General features: G+C 39.3%; 1 long non-coding RNA gene across 1 annotated transcript in view; it reads left to right on the forward strand.

The window, feature by feature from the left end:
• Positions 1-4,543: 4,543 nt before the first annotated feature.
• LOC139119141 (uncharacterized) overlaps positions 4,544-19,651 on the forward strand; it is a 204,347-nt gene continuing 189,239 nt past the window's right edge. Inside the window, exon 1 of the long non-coding RNA XR_011548855.1 lies at positions 4,544-4,838. This is a non-coding gene — a long non-coding RNA (uncharacterized lncRNA). The remainder of the gene's footprint in view (positions 4,839-19,651) is intronic.

A 19,651-nucleotide genomic window follows, 5' to 3' on the forward strand; every position in this document is an offset into this window, starting at 1 on the left:
AATGCACATTAGAAAAAAATTGTAATATTTTCATTCAACACACACTTTTTTGTTGAAAACATTCTCTAATGCGTTGAATATCTGCCGCCGAAGACTGTTTAATCTCTAGTTCAAAGTATTGCGAGGTAACTTAGGGAGCATTATTGTAAACACATAAGACGGCACGTCAACAACTAAATAGGTTATCGAGTTCTTTCACAATAAATCATTTTCATCCACTAAAAGGTGATCGTAAACAGATCTGATTCGGAGAATTAAGCAAAAGAGAAAGAATACACTAGTTACCCTTATGCCATAGTCTCACTGATAACGGTCAGTGATTTTTCTCTGTGGCTCTTATTCAAACAGAGGTAAAGTAAGTGTTTGGGATCTTCTCATAAGACATAAAAACGATTTTTGTGCTTGCTGAACAACTGAACACCTGGCTTTGAGTAGAACACCGAATGCCAAGGACGACTATTTACAAACTTATGTTTAAGACGGCCATGCTTAGAATCATGCATCATTAGTTCAATTACACATTCTGTTACCCCTAGAATTGGAACACGTATAGCCATGTACCACTGCTCTGTATTTGCTATCAGTAAATTTTATTATTATTTGCAAACTTAAATCCACAGCTGGTTGCAAAATAATATCTTTCAAATGGTACGAGCGGATGGCCTTCTCTTTTTCGTATCAGTAGGCGGAGAAGTCGTGAGGAAAGTTTCACTTTTTATCATCAGAGACAGCTTCCCCGTTTTTGTAAAGTAGTGGGGATTGAACGACCCCTAGGTTATCTTATCTAGTATATGCACCACTGTTTAAACTAAGGTCTGACCTTTCTGCTACTCAGAAGGGCGGGGTTATTGAGGTCATAAACGATTAAAGCGTTTGACGCTGTAGCATAACACATAAAAGGAGTTTCGACGAAAACTAATAACGATAGTAAATAGATTATAGCATCGTGTTGATACAGACCAATCCTTTAGGAAGCGTTCAGTTATTATGGCCGCAGATGGGCCGGCAAAATCCAAAGGGGAGGGGTCATCTTAAAGTTGATAACTGCAAAGGGGGGGTTCATATATTTTTTAAACAGCACAGATGGAGAGTCACTTTATTTTAATAAGTATTTGCCCCGTCAAAAAGCAGTTTTAGTGTTCAAAATAGTCTAGGAAACAGAAATGATTCGCTGCATGTTTTCATTCTCTGAAGTAATTTGTAAATCTGAATAAAAGTATAATTATCTGTAACATAAACATCTTGTCTTGGCAAGTCTGATTCTTATCTTCTTGTAAATCACTGAGGGCAATGAACAATTCTTATTACTTACATGTTAGAGATACAGCAAGTTTTGTTAGGGAAAATACTTAACAGTTACCTGTAGACTGAAAAGTGAAATAGTACATTTACGTGAATTTCCAGTATCATAATTGTTATCGCATCTGAACTTTCAAACACCAAATTTGGATCAAGTACATTTTATCCAATTTCAAACACCTATAAAATCACAGATGTAGTTAGTTTAGTATTGTAAAAAATATTCGTAGTTTTCTCATAGACTACCATGTGTAGTGAATGAACATTTTGGTGAAATTCCAAAATCAAATTTTTTGCTAAAACATCACCTTGTCACCACCTTAGTGTAGCCAAGTACATTTATATCAATAATCAAGAGTACATAAATACACAGATTTACCTTGTTTTGTGTTGGAAACAGATTATTCATAGTTTCTTCATGGACTACCATGTATACTGAAGCTTCATTTCGGTGAAATTCCAAAATAAAATTTCTTGCATTCACATCCACTTGTAACACCCTAGTATAATCAAATACAATATCCAACGTCTATATATGCACAAGTATAGCAAGTTTTTCAAGAAAAAAATTCAGTTTTATCAAAGACTCCCATGTATAGTGTGTGAACGTTTTGAGTGAAATTCCAAAATATTTTGTGTACACCTACGAGTTGTAACCATCCTATTTCAATCAAATACATTATGACAAGTATCAAACGTCTATAACTGTAAAGATATTGCTAGTTTAGTATTGAAAAATTAATAAGTAGTTTTTTCTTATAGACTAACATGTATAGTGAACCAACGTTACTAATTACGTTACCAATTAAACCCAAACATCAAATGTTTGTAAACACACATTTTACCTGCTACTGCAGGCAAAGTACATGTATAAATGTAGAGATATAGCTTGTTTTATAGGGGCAAATGTTAACAGTTTGCCAAATACACTCCCATGTGTTATGATTGGATGTTTAGGTTAGGTTTGATGTCAGTCACGTTTTTATTGCTAATAGGTGCGCAAAAGAAAAAAAACGTCAAAATATTTCCTTACAGATGTGCTAAGCAAACTATCTTGACTCGCACCAACTTTGTAAAAGATCTTGGTGTATTTTTAACAAGTAAACTTAACTGGAGTATGCACATTAACCATGTTTTTTCAAAGGCTTTTAAAATGCTTGGATTTATCAAGCGTTCTTGTAAATATTTTAATAGTATTAAGTTTTTAAAAACAATTTATGTCTCCTACGTCAGAAGTCATGTTGAATACTTCTCTACCATCTAGTCCCTCATCACTTATATTTAAAGGGGAAATTTACCCAGACTTTCTTAGGTAATCAGGTCGTTATTTAGTGAAAAATAAACAAAATAGCGTTGGTTTCATTCACTTTCACTTGCGCGTATTAGCGCAGTGGCCACAAGCTGAACGCACGGAAACCGGAAGTGACGTATCAAACTTGCTAGTCACAGCGGGTTCAAAGCGAGGTCACATATACCCAAATCTCTTCTACGCCAAGTGGAGTACGCGTCGCGGTACGCAAACCTCAGCTGCTCGACTGAAAATCATAATGGCGAAGATAATTGGTAATAACTTCAAACCTGAACGAGCAATCGATGATCCAAGACTGACATCGTCAGAAAGTTACAGCGACTCGAGTTTGGAAAGTGACTATTCTAGCTCCGATGACGAAGTTCAAATTACTCTCGGTGATCAATCATGCCTGTCATTGTCAACCCAATTGCTGTGAAATCATGCCGACACCGAAGTAATGCCAATGCTCTAAAGAGATCGACATTAATTCTAAAAGTGCGAGCACTTTAATGTGTTACAGAACACACTGATGTAGCCATGATTAGTCTAAGAATCAGCGGTCCTGTCTACAGCGTTCCGTTTCTAGTGCCTGAGCGTACGCACAGTCCCATATGTACAAGCAAAGCACTTGGGGCTGGATATGCCCTGGGCAGTTTTCTTTTAGGCTTGTAGTTCAGTAGTTGGACTTGCAACTTTCGCTAAAAGCAGCCCTTCTCAAAGTTGTATTCGCAGAAAACTTATTTCTGCTCGACTTAAACATCGACACCGAGTGCTTGGCCCTATATTCTGTAGCCATTCTATACACTATACAGTTGCACACGTCGACTGCTTCAATGACCAAGTTTACGACGTCACTTCCGGTATTTTAGTACAGCGCTGTTCGTAAGCCAGTGAGTGAAAGTGAATAATTCTACTCGAAAGCCTTTCAATGACCATATCAGTTTATATTCCAAAAGTAATTTCAGGGTAGATTTCCCTTTAATAAAGAAATTAGAAAGAGTCCTAATAAAATTTATCAAGTATCTTTGTTTCCGTTCATCGATTGCTTACTCAAAGGCTCTGTATAGTAATATTATGAATTTCGCCTTCCCACATTGGAGAACAGGCGAAAAGTTTTAGACATTCTTTTTCTTTATAAAATCCTTCACTCAGTTTATAGTGTACCAGATGTTCTTGCACATATTCATTTTAACGTTCCTGCTTTTACCTTGCGTCGTGCTGTTCTTTTAGACCAGTGTCAGCAGGTACGAATATCTTGAAACACTCATTTTATCACGATCTCAGACATATTATAATTCTATCTGTAACAAGCAACATTTAGATATTTTTAATAACTTTAGTAAATTTCGTCATGGACTATGTAAGATCCTTTTTTCTGAATAATTACTTTTATCTGGATGTATTTCTGTGTTGCTGTTTTTTATGTGAATTCTCCTGCCTGTTTGTTTACGTTGTAACTGTTATATATTTTTCGTTTTTGTATCATATTTTTATTTTCAAACGAACCTGTTATTGGGGCAACCTGTTGGTTCGAGAATAAACAACAACAACACAGAACCAGCCTTATGCTTCGGGTCTGAGAGTGGGTTTAGGGTCGACACAAATTTTCGACTGTCACCTAATTGACCGTAACACGTATGTGAACTGTTAAGGCCTTAGATGGTATAGTTTGTATAGAGCAAGGTCGATGAGTGACTGGGAGGAGGGAGATTCATATTCTCAGTATGAATGCGGACCAAACGTTCCTCATCACAAACGAGTGTGAAGTAACAGTTGGGCGGCACATTTGAAAATTCGATTTATTGCCCATATGTTTAATGTGTGTCAGTGTCTGGTGAATGAACTCTGGACTTTATGGCCGCACCTGCGCTTGTCATCGTTTCACCAACCAGAATCAAGCTTACAAATGTGACATCATTGAGTCGGACATGTATGATCTTGTATACTGCAAAGTAATAGCAATAACAGGCTACGACACACATCAGCTTGTCTGTCTCTACTGTCACTGTATTTAACACCCAAGCGACTGCCTGCGGATCGCGAGATATTGATAAAACATGTCATTTCCTGAGCGTATTTTTCACATCCCGAAGTTTTACGATCGTTCTGATTATGACCCGAAATCCCCCGAAGGTTGTTGTTGTGCTGATTGACGATATTCTGGGGAGTCCATAATAAGTTCGAACGATGCAATTAATTTACCAACCACTGCGAAGACTTTACATACAGCATTATGCCTTTACCTCAGGTAAGTTTTTTTTTAAAACGTCTCCTTAGTTTTTTTTTCATTATTCTCAATCAGTTGTATTACATTTTTAACCAATACCACATATTAGTTTATTACATGTAAAGTATTAGCCGCCTCTGATGACTACATTTTGTCGTCTGCCAGTGCTGAGACAGCCTGTCAGCCAAAACTAAGTTCCTTTTCGTAAAAAATGTTTCCAATTTGAATATGCAAGAAGATGTACAGTTCAGATTTATATCACTAAAATCTCCTACCGCGTCAAGGTAGGTTTTGCGATATTCACTTTCAAAATGTTGAAATCCTTTTAATGTCCATTGCCACTGTATTGTATTGCATTGTCCACTCGAGTCGGCTATCCGTGCAGTGCGCTCTTAGCAAGGCAAAGATGTGTTATACTTAGGTGTGCCGACCACGATTATCCACGATGTTTCCGTGATTAAATGTTGGTTTTTTCAAGTTTAATGTACTCTAAATATTTAGACAGTTTTCCTGTAGAAGAGTTAATCTGTGTGCGTCCAGAATTGAGTCACAGACCATCGGTGCATAGATTATCAATGCGTAAGAATGCCGAGGCGCTCCAGATAGTTTTCCCAGCGGTTATACTAGTCACCTATGCGAATTCTAGTTGAATCAGCGAACTTTTTTTCTATTTGACTAGTCAGTAAGACTAGGCTTTCTCCCACAAGGCATGACAGATCACCGACGCGAGTGGTACTATGGCGTACAGCAGCGTCTGCGTAGACTCATACTCCGTAGCTTAGTTGACAATGGCCCCAGTGCCGAAACGTTCGATGTTCGGAAGCGGAATTTAGGTGGGCGACCCAAATTCAAATAATCGCAATCATACCAATCCACCATCCAATAACACAAGATCAGAATTCGTAGGACAATAGTTGTAAACATAGACACAAAGCAGCACAGAACAGACAGTAAATAGACGGTACACAAACAAAGTCAAATTCATGAAAGAAAGGTTCACAATGATTTACTATGATTGCCATGGAGGAAACCATGGCAAGGCAGGGTTTGAATTTGAAGTTGAATTTGAATTTGAAGGAACATGAATGAATTTACAGCATTGTCAATGTCATTAATATAGATTAAAACAGAACTGGTCCCAGCACAGATCCTTGTGGAACACCACTTGTAACCGGTAGCCATTGTGATTCTGCTCCTCTTAGTACTGTTCGCTGATATCTATTTGATGGCCAATTACTTATCCAGCATCCAATATGTCCTGTGATACCATTGGCTTTCAGTTTCCCAGCCAGTCTTGCATGGGGAACTTTATCAAAAGCCATGCTAAAATCTAGATATGCAATATCTACTGGATCACAATCATCAATAGCCTTTGTTACATAGTCCAAAAATACCAATAAATTTGTCACAAATGACAGACCAGAAGTAAATGCATGTTAGCTGTCCTTCATAAGTGCAAACAATTTGAAGTGGTTTACTATGAAATCTCCAATTATCGTCTCCAGAACTTTACAAAGAACAGATGTAAGGCTAACTGGTCTGTAGTTTCCTGCACTGTGTTTAGGACCTTTTTTGTATATCGGTGAAACATTTGCTCTTCTCCAAGCCTCTGTGATGACTCCATGCTTCAGTGATAGATTTTAAATGACTGCACTTGGTGATGACATTTCTTCAGCAAGTTCCCGTTAGACTTTGGGGGGATGCTATCTGGACCTTGAGTTTTGTGTGGATTAAGCTTCATTAGCTCATTGTATACATCTTCAGCTGTTATAATAATGTCAGTTAACCAGTCGTTTTCATTCGTAAGAAGTAGTTGTGGCTGTGGAATATTTCTGGTGTCTTCTTTGATAAAAACAGAACTAAAGAAATTGTTCAATGTCTCAGCTGTTTCCTTATCTGAGTCTATCTCTTTGCCTGTATTGTCTTTTAATGGACCAACAGTGTCCTTGGTTTTCTGTTTCCTTCTAATATACGAGTAAAAACTTTTGGGGTCCTTCTTTATGTTACCACATAGTATTCATTCGAAGAGGCGTTTTGCTTGGCGGACATCTTTATTTACTCTTAGCTGTGATTGTTTATACTCATGATAGTCACTATACTCCTTAGTGGATACACATCTCTTCTCATGGTATTTCTTCCTTATACATTTTAATATCTTCCTATTCATCCACAGCGGTAGTTTACCTTTCTCCTTATGTACAGTGTCCTGTAGTTTAGCATGAAAACTGTTCAAGCACTCCTCAACATTTTCATCTTTAAAAAGAGGTCCCAATCAACATCTTTCATGGACTGCTTCATGGCTGCATAGTCTGCTCTGTTATAATTCAAACCTCTAGATGTGTTTACAATGTTAAGAAGACTTACTATTGTATTCCAAAATAATGGCGAGTCGGAAAACCCGGACCGAGACGAGTCGAGACGAGACCAAAAGACCTCCTATCTTACTGATAGAAAAGTTACGGGTTTTTTTTTGCACAAAGGCAGCATCTGTACCAATGCCGCGGGAAAAAAAGGACGTTGATCCACTTCTGTCTTAGTCAAAGAAGTGATATCCCCCCTACCATCGACTAATGCTTGTTCATTTTCGTACATTCTAGTCAGTGGTTACATAGTTCTCCGAATTTGAATCTTAATCTGAGGCTGCCTCAGATTCCACACACATAACATACATGTACTATAGTATCGGTAATGTAGAAAATGGTGCAGAGCCACTATAGGTGCCTGTCAATAGACAAAAGTTGGCTATTGACAAGCGGGACGTTTTTCTTCATAATTCACCACATTTTAGTGAAATAAACTGCTCTTCTTCCACGTAAATGAAGAACACATTGTTCTGCCATGTAGTAATTACAAAATAAGTTCTAATACGTCGGAAAATCAATATTTTGCAATGCTAGCGAAAACCGTCACGCACGGTACGTCGTACGCGTTCACCGTGTCACTCTAGCATAACCACGGTCCTGCATACGCGTATTTTGCCGATTGGTGATACTTATTTGGTACAATGCCACCCTTTAGTGATGATGAGGTCCGTTTTGCATTGTAAAAGTCGGAAAATCTTAGTAGTTCACGTCAGAGAACTGTCATGACAGGCATCGTGATTTCCGATGGCCGCGACATTGACAGCTTGGTCGCTTTCGACATAACTCCGCATGCCTGCATTGAGGAACGACTATTACCATGGTGACAACATTCTAAAGCTTCGTCAGCTAATCCAAAATAGCAAGCAAAATGCACCCGAAGCGTAACTTCACGGCCTAGAACGGCGCGAGGCAAGAGCCAGAGAGAAAGATACAAGGAGTCTCAACACGGGGAGCCGACATTTTAACCTTGACCTCCAGTTCGGGTCAGCACTGGTGTGCTGCCTCCATGGTATAGTAAAGCCAATGACCTTGGGTACGACAAAACTGTACCCGGAAATTAAAACATTTTGGTAAAAAATTTTTCTCGCTTAAAACATCGTAGTAAACATTGCTATCACTTTCAATATCATGTCTTTCCTTTTCAATGTGCAAAAAAGTTTTCAATATGGATCTATACTTGACAAATAGGTTTGCAGGGGAAGCAAAGTCGCCTTGCCCCCACAAATTGATTTTTTTACCTAATAAACGTTTTGTTTACTTTATAACATTATTCTCAGAACTATTCTTAAAAGATGATGCCATTTAGGAGAAATTCCTGACTCTCCAATTTCAATAGCATTACCTCTTATCCTCATATTTCGGCTTTTCCTTTGCAATTAAAAGAACCGTGGACGACGACTTTGTTCATTCTTACAAACAAAATGGCAGAGGAAAACATTCTGAGAAGCATGAGGAAGTTTATTTCGCTAAAAACTGGTAAAATTTGGCTAAAAAAGTCCCGCGTGTCAATAGCCAACTTTTGTCTATTGACAGGCGCCTGTCAATAGCCACGGCATAAAATTAAACCCATGAGCTTCCAGTTTACTTTACTATAATGTGTTTATAAATGGTGAATCTAATTTCTAAAAAATGATTACTTAAATCTCTATATGTATGTTTCTAATACAAGGTTACCAATTTTGAATTCACAGTAGATATCATAGTAGAATCTGAATCTGGCGCTTATCGCTTAGGCCAAAATGCCGACGTTGCATCGCAGTTCGCATGTTTCGAGCTCGCCTTGAACTCAAGTTGAAAAATCCTCAACAAATCTTTTTTCAGTTGTTCCATCGTTGATTGTGCTATCTCTTGCTTTGTGCATCGATCTTTGACACTCACAACAAACTGCAAGCTTTCTGTAGTATTGTATATATGATGTATATACAACGCCTGGCCTAGAGGGTCATTATGGTCTCGTCTCGACTCGTCTCGGTCCGGGTTTTGAGACTCGCCCAAAATAATATTGAATGGTCACTGGTTCCAAGATGGTCCCTCACTTCAACCTCATCCACCATGTTGTATTCTGAGGTTAATACTAAGTCCAGGATTGAAGATTCTCGCGTAGGAAATAACACATGCTGAGTTAGAAACGAGTCTTGAACAGTGTCCAGAAATTGTTGACCATCCTTATCATTGGCAGACAAATGTTCCCAGTCAATGGATGGGAAATTAAAGTCCCCCATACATAAAACTTGACCTTTACTAACATTAGTGATGAGTTTATTGAGCTCTTCATTATTGCCTGAGTCCGTATTTGGACTTCTGTAACACACACCTACTAACAAATTGTCTCTGCTACTGCATTGAATTTCACACCAGATGCTTTCTTCAAACCCACCATTAGACAGGTCATCTCGAGGGGTAATAACAAAATTGTCCTTAACATAGAGTAGTACACCACCACCTCTTCTTCCAGCTCTGTCTCTTCTTAACATGTTATACCCAGGTAGATTAAGTTCAGCATTTGAAATATCTTCTCTAGCCCAAGATTCTGTTATTCCAACAATGTCTGGATTAAGATCTGCTACGACGGCTTCAAAGTCACTAAATTTGTTTAACAGACTTCGTGCGTTAGTACACATACACTTTAAGTTTCTTACAGACTTGTCTTGACACTTTGACAAATAAATATTATTTACATTATGTACAAATCTCTTCTGGTTGCTTTCATTTAATCGTTTTTGCTGATTCTTCGTCTGACTCAGAGTCATCTGTTTGTTGAGACACGTGTACAATTCTTCCCTTGAAGATCTTTATATTCTTTTCTCCCTTTCCTTTCCTTTTCCTCAATTCTTCTCTTAGTTTCCTATCTTGTTCACGTTGTTCATAAGTTAAATCAGGTGATATATAGACTTCTTTATAAACCAGGCTTTTAGATTTTGACAGATTCTTAGCCCTTTGAAGTACCAGCAACTTCGATTTCATGTCCTTAAATTTGACTCTTAAAAGTCTTGGTGGCTTTGAATCACATGGTTTACAATGGCTGACAGACAGTCTCTCCACCTCTGCTATGTTTACGTCTCTGATATCAAGCTCTTCTAGAAGACCAGCGACCTGATTATCATCACTCGAACCCTGTGACATGGCGTAACTGTTCTCTGGTTCCGGTAAATTTCTAATTATCACATTCAGTTTTCTTTTGTCAGCTTGAATTGCTTGCGTCATCATATGATTGATCTCAGTTCTTCCACATGAATTCTCTCTGTGACAATCAAATTCTTCCTTTAACTCACTAACTTCCTTTTCTAGTTTCTCTTGACGCATTTGTATATTGTTCATCACGTTAAACAGCTTCACGGCTCCTTTGTTGCATGCACTGCAAAACCAATGTAACGAACTATTGGCTTTACTTGCAGCCATGACCGTATAAATTTCATTACTCACACCTTCACAAGCAATATGGAATACGTTCATGCATACTTCACATTGTAGAAATTCTTCCTTACTGATGACTTCTTTTTGACAAGCACCGCAGTTCTGGACTACCTTGGTCCCTTTCTTCGACACACTGTCTTTTCGCGGGCCTTTGGGCGCCATCTTGGACGTTGTACGATGACGGTAACTCACACCAACTCAGCACGCCTCCGTTAGACGGTTGGAGGGCATCAAGTCCATTTCAAATATCAGAAATACAGGATAGGTATTCAAAAACCCCAAAACAATCTAGTTGACAATTGTTGATGCTCTAAACGCCGATTTTTTTTATGACTTTTCAGACATGAAACTCTCGGCCGATGTCACTCGGGCGAGCGCCCTATATAATGAAGATATATGGACCTCTGGCCAAAAGACCAAGAAGTGATATCAGGTGTTTCGAAAAATGTAAGCGCATCCTGCCCCACATGTGGGATCCGCCATATATCAATCTGTAAGTCAAATAGATAGTGGTCACAAACTAAGGTCCAATGTCACTAATGCCATCAGCGATCATTTGTCGAAGAGAGATGCTTTATTTATCTACCAGATTGAGATACCTGCCAAAATGCGTTTGAATGTAGAGAAAAGTCTTTCTCTGGTGTAACCTTGATCTAACAGTTTGTAAGAGAGATAGCCGTCTCTCTAGAAAATCACCATATGAATTTCATGCTCTTGCATATCGAATAAGCTGGGAAATGTGTACCCCATAAGCTGGTGAGAGCGGAATATTACTGGTGAGGTGTGGGAAATTGATAATACTAAAGTTGAAATCATCTCGCTTGTCATATAACCTAGTAGAAAGGTGACCACTAGAGTCAAATTCAGGGAAAGTGTCCAGATATGAAGCAGAAGAGGCCGTCAAATTTATCATTGATAACAACAGTTCCGTTTACTCCCATGAGTTGACGCACACCAGCCAATATCACACGATCTGACCAGTAGAGATGCACAAAAGTCAAATACCTTTAGCGAACTGCACCCGTATATTCCCTAATGCTGATCCCAAACACTTTTAAACTGGATGTAACATCAATACTGTAAGCTCTTACGTATCTCCTAAATTTCATGAAGTCGGTAACTCCATTAAAACTCGGTAGACTTCTATAAACTCCGTAAAAACTGATGAACTCACAAGGCTGCTACCAAAAGTCCGCAGTGGTCGACGCCATGATTCTACCCTCAATGTCAATAAAACTAGCCCATGTGGCTGATGGGGCGCAAACTCAAACGCGGGTAAATTTGGTTGAGGTGTCCTTACACCGGCCCTCAAAATTGTCCATAAAACAAATGGCAATTTTCTCCTAACAACAGTCCTTTGATGCCTTACATAAATTTGAAATTGAAATTACATAACAAGTTTAAAAAAACACAAAAAATTCAAAAAATTTAAACACAATCTTTGAAAATCTTCACATCACTTCATATCGACCATGCCCAGACCTGGTCTTGGTCAAATCATGCTGCCAAGCATGGCACACATCCCTCTGAAAACTCCATCCATCATCGAGGACTGGCTTCAGGCAATTACATATACTGTCCACTAACTCAGATCTTCATATCACACAGGAAAACTCAACTGTCAAGTTCACTCACCCACGCACTGGTAGTATATAAATAAGTGTTATTACTGTGATAGTTCTAATCTCCTTCCAATAACACGCTAAGTTTGTCATATGGTCTTTCTAAAACACTGTTCTTTGTCGTCACCATTACTCTTCTTACCAACTACGGATAGTTTTCAATCGGATTCGAACCCACAACATACGGCATCAGTCGCCTAGCTGAGAGGCCACAGACAGAACCACTCGGCTAAATCTCCACTCCCAAAAAAGAGTGGTTCAATAGCCGGCTAAGTTGTTACATTTTTCTGACTGAGACTGCTCAACACGTTGTAGAGTTCGTGAAGCACTCACGCACGCATGCTCACTATCATATATCGCACATACACACTTTATCGAAGCGAAGAAACAAATTTCATCGCTTTAACTGGGCGAACGATAACCTCGGGGACAATTCTGTCCACCAGCAGTGTTACCAACCCAGGGTAGAAAATACGGATAGTTTTCAATCGGATTTGAACCCACAACATACGGTATCAGTCGCCTAGCTGAGAGGCCACAGACAGAGCCTAGATCCTTTACGTCATCTGAAGACTTTGTGATTGGAGGGCAGTTAATAGTGTGCTCTACTTCACATAAAAATGTCCGTAGACTCTCATCTGTAAGCTGCTGCTGTTTAACTAAAGACAGTAGTAAGTTGCCGTACAGCACGAATCTGCCTTTCCCACGTGCCATCAAAGTTTGAACCATAAGGCGGATTAAATTTCCACTCTATGTTATCTTGCAACAAGTTGTCTTGGATCTTCTGTTGATTCCACTTGTCAATTTCCTCCTGTAGTATTCGTCTTGCACCTACAAAATTAGTGCCGTTGTCAGATCTATCATCTTTACTTGCCCTCTTCTTGCGATAAATCTTCTCAGAGCATTTATGAAGGAGTCTGTACTCAGAGAATCTGCAACTGCAATGTGAACTGCCATGACTGCGAGACATGTAAATATGACACCATATCTCTTCACTGATGATCTTGTAATCTTCACTTCGATCGGACCAAAGTAATCAACTCCAGCATTCGTAAATGGTGGTTGATGTGGCTGTACTCGGTCAGCTGGTAAATCAGCAATCTTCTGTTCTCTTTCTTTGGCCCGCTTGCGTCTGCAGATCACACACTTGCTCACTATACTTCTTGCCGCTGAATTAGCATTCAGAATCCAATAACGTTCACGCAGTTTGGATAAAATATACCCTTACGGAAAATTGAGATCTACATCTAGTCCACATTAGATCTACAGTAGACTTTATTTTAATTGGGCAGTAGATGAACTGCTTCATCTACTTTTGTGCATACTAATGAGGTCATAGTTCAGAGAGTAGATGAAATGTAGACAAAATGTGGATGAAAAATTAGATGAAATGTAGATCTCAGGTAGATGACATGTAGACAAGATGTAGATCTATTGCTTCGTCTACTTTTGTGCATATTAATCATCAGGTCATAGTTTAGAGAGTAGATAAAATGTAGATGAAAGGCAGACAAGATGTAGATGGAATAAATTACGTATAAGATGTAGCTAAGACAAAGAACAAGAAATTAGTGAGGCATGGAGATCTTGCAAAAGTGTTGAAAATGAAAATGTAAGTATGTTAACATGTCAATCAATTTTAGACTTTAAAAATTGACCAATGGCCATGGTGTAGCACAGGCTAGGGCTGCAGTTCATGATGAGTATCACAATATTGCATATCACAACAACATCCGTTTGATGTAATTTGGTGGCAACTTCACTGAGCACCATGGTATCGATGGACCTTAAGCATAAGATATCTCACGCTGGAAAAATCAATCATTTAATGACCGATCATGAGTGGTATTCAGGTCGAAATAGAGAGTAGAACATTGTGCATGCTTAGGCCTACTCAAATTTTTCAAAATCTTTCTCAACTGTACATACATCATTACATGATTAACAGAATAAACTGCATACAAAGCATTTCAGTACATTCAACGACGCTTTATTAAAAAATTTAGAACTGAAATATTCTACATGTTACACAATCAAAATTCATATGGTCGTGGTATTAAAACAGGCGATCAACAAACCTTGCCTACCTCAAGCTCACGGGCCTACCTTACAAGTTGCATTACAATTACCGCAGTACCAGTACAGCTGTATACTGGCAGTGTAGAGGCACTGCCATCGTCAAGGTATCGATGCCAACCTATGTCTCAACCCGATGTAATTCTCGATCGGAACACTTTCTATGCATATCAGAATTGATGTCACATTGTTTCCAAGGTGTACAGATGACGAAAATGTGCTTGAAAAATAAGATTTGTTGAAGTATGAATGGTGAGCAGGCTGGCTTCTCTCCCCGATATACATTGATATGATGAACCCTTTGAACCGTTGAAAACATGGCGCCTTCTGATTGCGCATGCGCATAAGGTCAACTCTCACAGTTGACCCGGAAATCGAAGCCAGTTACAAGGTCATTGCTCTAAAAGAGCAAGAGGCCGGTGGAGGCTGAAAGGTGGTGGGGAGATCAGTCCATGCGCGAACTCTTCATGAAAATGCAAGAAAATACATCGCTCAGGTGAAAGAAATTACTTAAAGCAGTACTGGTAATTTTAAAGCTGACTCGTGTTATGCATGTGTACTGAAATGCCATTGCCAAAATAACACTGTAACGTAGTCTTATCTGTTACGTGGCAATGATAACAATGTCAATACAATTATTTGTAAGTTGACCAAGAGATAGGGCCGTGGCTGCTGATTTTCACACGATTCAGAAGTGACTTAATGATACTCAGAAAGTTTTATACGAGGATAGTTTTGATTTTATTTTTTACAATTAAAAGCAGCTGGGATATCAAACAGGTTCGTTTGATTGTTTGTTGGATATGAAGCCGAGGAAATAAAGTTGCAGTTAACAAATAGTTCACTTGCATATTTATGAAGTTTTGTAATAGTCACATAAAACAACTTATGAATTAAGATCAGGGTCCGGCCCGTGGTTAGATGCTACTGTATTGACCAATCTGAAGAAAGTATCAATGAAAACATTGATTTTTTTATTATTTTTATTGTGATTCACTTTAAAGTCACTCTTCCAAAAATTAATTACTGGATAATCTTTACATTTTTAACTTTACCACAAAATTGTAGTTTGATCCTGTGATATTTTGCATTTGTGTTTCTCGAGTTAAACAGGAGTGCCTTAGGATGAAATGAAATTAATTCACTAATTTCTTCTCTCTATTGTTGTACAGTATATATATTCAAATGTAAGGTAAATGTCTTGTCTTTTACTCATGCCTTCTCGCATGGAGCCTGCAATTTGCCAATCATAGAATTTGAAGAGATTGGATTGTTGGACATAGTATACAGCAAGAAACAATACATTAGATTAAATGTAGACAAGATGGTGATTTTTGAATTAGAAGTAGATGAGTCTTTGTTTGCCTAAGTGAATTTTTAGATGAAACTCCCTTAGATTGGATGGTAGATCAGTGTAGATCTAGCGTAGACGAAGTTAGTGCGAAATGTAGACATATTCATGTCTGGTGTGGACAATATCTGTAGACAAAAGCTTCATGTAGACAAACTGCTGTGGCTGTTCATCTACAAAACCCTGATGTAGATCTACATAAAGTCTACTGCAGACGATCCGTAGATCTACTCTCATCTACTGTGGACATAGGTTTTCCGTAAGGGTAGTGCCTTCAAAAATGCTGACTCTTCTCATGAATTTCACGCAATATCAACTCTGATACATATGACTTCTTTGGCAAAATGACTGGATGTTTTTACTCCTCAGACAACATAGACAAAGTAAGTCGTCCACCAACACGTAACAAACCATCCTTTCCCGAACTTGATGCAATTTATAAATGTGGCTTCCTCGGGGAATCCCAACTGTGCTGCTGTTATTTCCTTCTTAATTGTGCCTTCAAGATCTCTATTTCTCTGGAAAATGCGCTTTGTTGGACATATATAATGATGGTATGCTCTGCCTGTTCCAGATCTTTCACTGTCAATCCCGGTTGCTTATCTTGATCGCAGTCTGTTTCACGCTTCGAACATTTTGAAAGCTCCTTGATGAATCTTTGGATCCATGCCACGGATCTTCTCGGTCGATACCAACTGGAGTAACGTTCGATTAGACTTTGAATGAAGTCTTGTGATTCACTTGCCTTGTCGTTTGTGGGCAGTACCTTGGCGTTTTTCTTTACCTCTGGATCACCTGGGTCAAGTTGACCATCGATATTACCATCCCGTGACCACTTATTCTGTGCAGTCCATATAAAGTCTGGACCCTGCAGCCAATGTTCGACCTCGTGAACGCTCATCTGCTGGGTTGTCTTTGCTGTTTATGTATGCCCAACTTGATGCTTCTGATCCTTCACGAATCACTGCTATTCGATTTGCCACGAAAGTATGAAAATCTTGTGGTTTCATTATTTATAAACCGCAACACTGTCTTGCTGTCAGTCAGAAGAATGATCTACTGACTTCTAGATGCAACTCCTTTCTGAGTAACCTATCCATGCGCACAGTTACTGTAGCTGCCGTCAACTCTATGCGAGGAATTGTTATTTGCTCCAACGGCGCCACCCTAGCTTTGGCCATCAGAAAGGCACAGTGAATGTTGTCGTTCTTGTCAATCATCCTAATGTATGACACAGCTCCGTGCCCAGACTTGCTTCCATCAGAGAAGTGATGTAATTGTATGGAATCTGTATCACAATATTCCTCAGGCTTAATACACCTAGGGACCATAAAGTGCTCTTCTAACAATGGTAGATATCTCATCTAATCTTCCCATCGTTTGCGTTGTTTACTGGGTATTTCATTGTCCCAGTCCAATTTTGCTTTGCAAAGCTCTTGGAGTATTATTTTCAGTTGTAAGAGGGCGGGAGCTGCCATGCCTAAAGGGTCGTAGACTGAACTCACAACTCCAAAAATACCTCGCCTGGTTACCGGTTTATCTTTAACTCTGTTCCTAAAAAACCATGACGTCTGCTTGTACATTCCACTGTATGCCCAAGGCTTGTTCTGAGGGCAAACTGTCTCTCTGTAAATCCAAACGTTTCACTCTTTGGTTCGTTCCTTTTCTGGTATTGTCTCCAAAACAGAACAATCATTGTGATCCACTTTGTCAGTCTGTATCCGCCTTTGTTGCATGTGTCTATCAGCCCTTTGGCCAAAACCTGTCCTTCTGTCTTGTTTAGAACCGCCTTAAACATGTCATCGACATAAAAGTTGTTATCGATATTGTCCTTTACGTTAGGGTCAGAAGACTTGTCTGCACATTTTCTCAAGGCATAGTTGGCGCAGCTTGGTGATGACGTGGCCCCAAAAATGTGAACTTTCATCCGATATTCTGCTGGAGTTCATTCACGTTGCCATTTTGCCACCAGAGGAAACGCTTGTAATCTTTACTTCTTTGGGCACTCTGACCTGCAAAAACCTTGCCTCAATATCCGACATCAGTGCTATTCAATCCTGCCTAAATCTCACTTATACTCCAAGCAAGGAGTTCATCAAATCAGGACCTTGTAACAACTCTTTGTTGAGTGAAGTTACTCTGTACTCTGCACTACAATCAATGACGACTCTTATTTTACACTTCTGAGGGTGGTAAACTCCGTGATGAGGAAGATACCACTTCCTACAATTATGGCCCTGTAACGCAGACTGTGGCACCCTCTCAGCATAGCCCTTTTCCACTATACCTTCAATAAAGGCCGCATACTCGCAATAATATAATTCATTTCTTCAACTGGTTCAATTTGTATTCTGCACCGTTCTGTTGTCTAGCAACATAACATTGTCCTTTCGAAATGGTCGTGGTACCTGGTAATGTCCATCATGGTACTTTGTTTCTGTATCCATCATTTTCATGAATCTTTGGTTTTCAATTGAGTCTTCAGGTTTATCATCGATAGTGCGCTCACTGAACTCTCTGTTGAAATAATCCATCAGCTGCTGGTCAACTGCTGGTCCTACCTGTATTCTGTTCACAACAGCCTGGTTTACATCATCGTCTGGCATGCCAGCCCTCATAAGGGATCCATTTACAACCCAGCCTAGGTGAGTGCAAACAGCAAATGGTCCATGTCTTTGACTATTAATCACTTCCCATGGTTCGAAGGTATCTGGCATGTTGTTCCCTATCAACAGACCAATTCTTGTGTCAATACATGGCAGATGTACCCTTTCTAGATATTGATAACTCTTAATGTCAGCCTGGGTTAAGATGTCATTCCTTGACACAGGAATTTTGCTCTGAGTATATGCTGGCGGAAGCCTAATCAAGCTATTTTCCTCTAGGTCAGTGACCTCAAGGCTTTTCATGATATGGCTATCCACCGTTTTGTTCCCTGTAATGGTATGCAGATTTACTTTAGTCTTCTTTCCACCAACATTCAGCTGTTGTCCGACTTTGTCTTTACAAAATACAGTGTCACTTCCGTTGTCCAAAATGCATATGTCTGAACACTAGTCATGTGGCTTTACATCTCAATTTTACTGGTATTACCACTGGTTTATAAGTATGCTGTTTTGGCTTTATAGTTTGGCATGTAGCATCAACCATCCTTAATGTTGTCATAATGCCTGCTCATTCTAAGCACTACTGTCAGGATAATGCAATTCGGTGGGAGGTTTCCTTCCACATGTCTCGCATGCCAACTTGTTTGTGCAATCCTTAACAAGGTGTTTTGTATATCTGAGACAGCCATAGCACAGGCCCTTGGATCTCAACAGCTGTTTCTTGTCCTTGTAGGATTTCCAGCAAAGATCTTTCAATTCTGTATTTTATGATCGTATCCATACAGCTTGAACACTTAACATTATCGCTGGTCTTCGGTTCTGTCAGCAGTTTTGTTTCTGTACTTACAGCCAATGTAGTAAGTTTCTTGACATTTCCCTTCTTGGCAGACTTTGCAACCACCTTGTCATTTGTCGAAGTGCTGGTCAGGTCACCAAACAGCTCTTGGGTTGCTATCTTGGCTTCCCTGTTCACAAATTCTACCAAGTCCTTGAAACATACTGCTTTGCTCTGTAGTATATCAAATGTCTTTGTACGCCATCGTTCCCGCAGCTTGTAAACCAACATCTGCAGGTTCCTGTTGTGGTCAAGCTCTCTCAGATGTGGCTCTCCTTTCATGGCATTGTCACATTTTGTCAAGAACAAAGCGTACTCCTTGAGAGCAGATTTGTCTTCAGATTTCACTTCAGGACAGGCTTCAGCTTGTTTCGTGTAAGCTTTTGCCATCACATATGGATTCTCATACTCATCCTCTAAAAATTTTCTTGCTTGTTCATAGTCTTCCTTTGGGTTCATGTGATACAGCTGCTTACAATCTCTTTCGGTCTGCCTTCTGTAAACGTTCAAGATAATACAGATGGTCATCTGGTGCCTCAATGGTCACTTCTATACCATGTCGAAATG

Source organism: Ptychodera flava, chromosome 19, assembly GCF_041260155.1.
Source record: "Ptychodera flava strain L36383 chromosome 19, AS_Pfla_20210202, whole genome shotgun sequence".
NCBI classification, from domain to species: domain Eukaryota; kingdom Metazoa; phylum Hemichordata; class Enteropneusta; family Ptychoderidae; genus Ptychodera; species Ptychodera flava.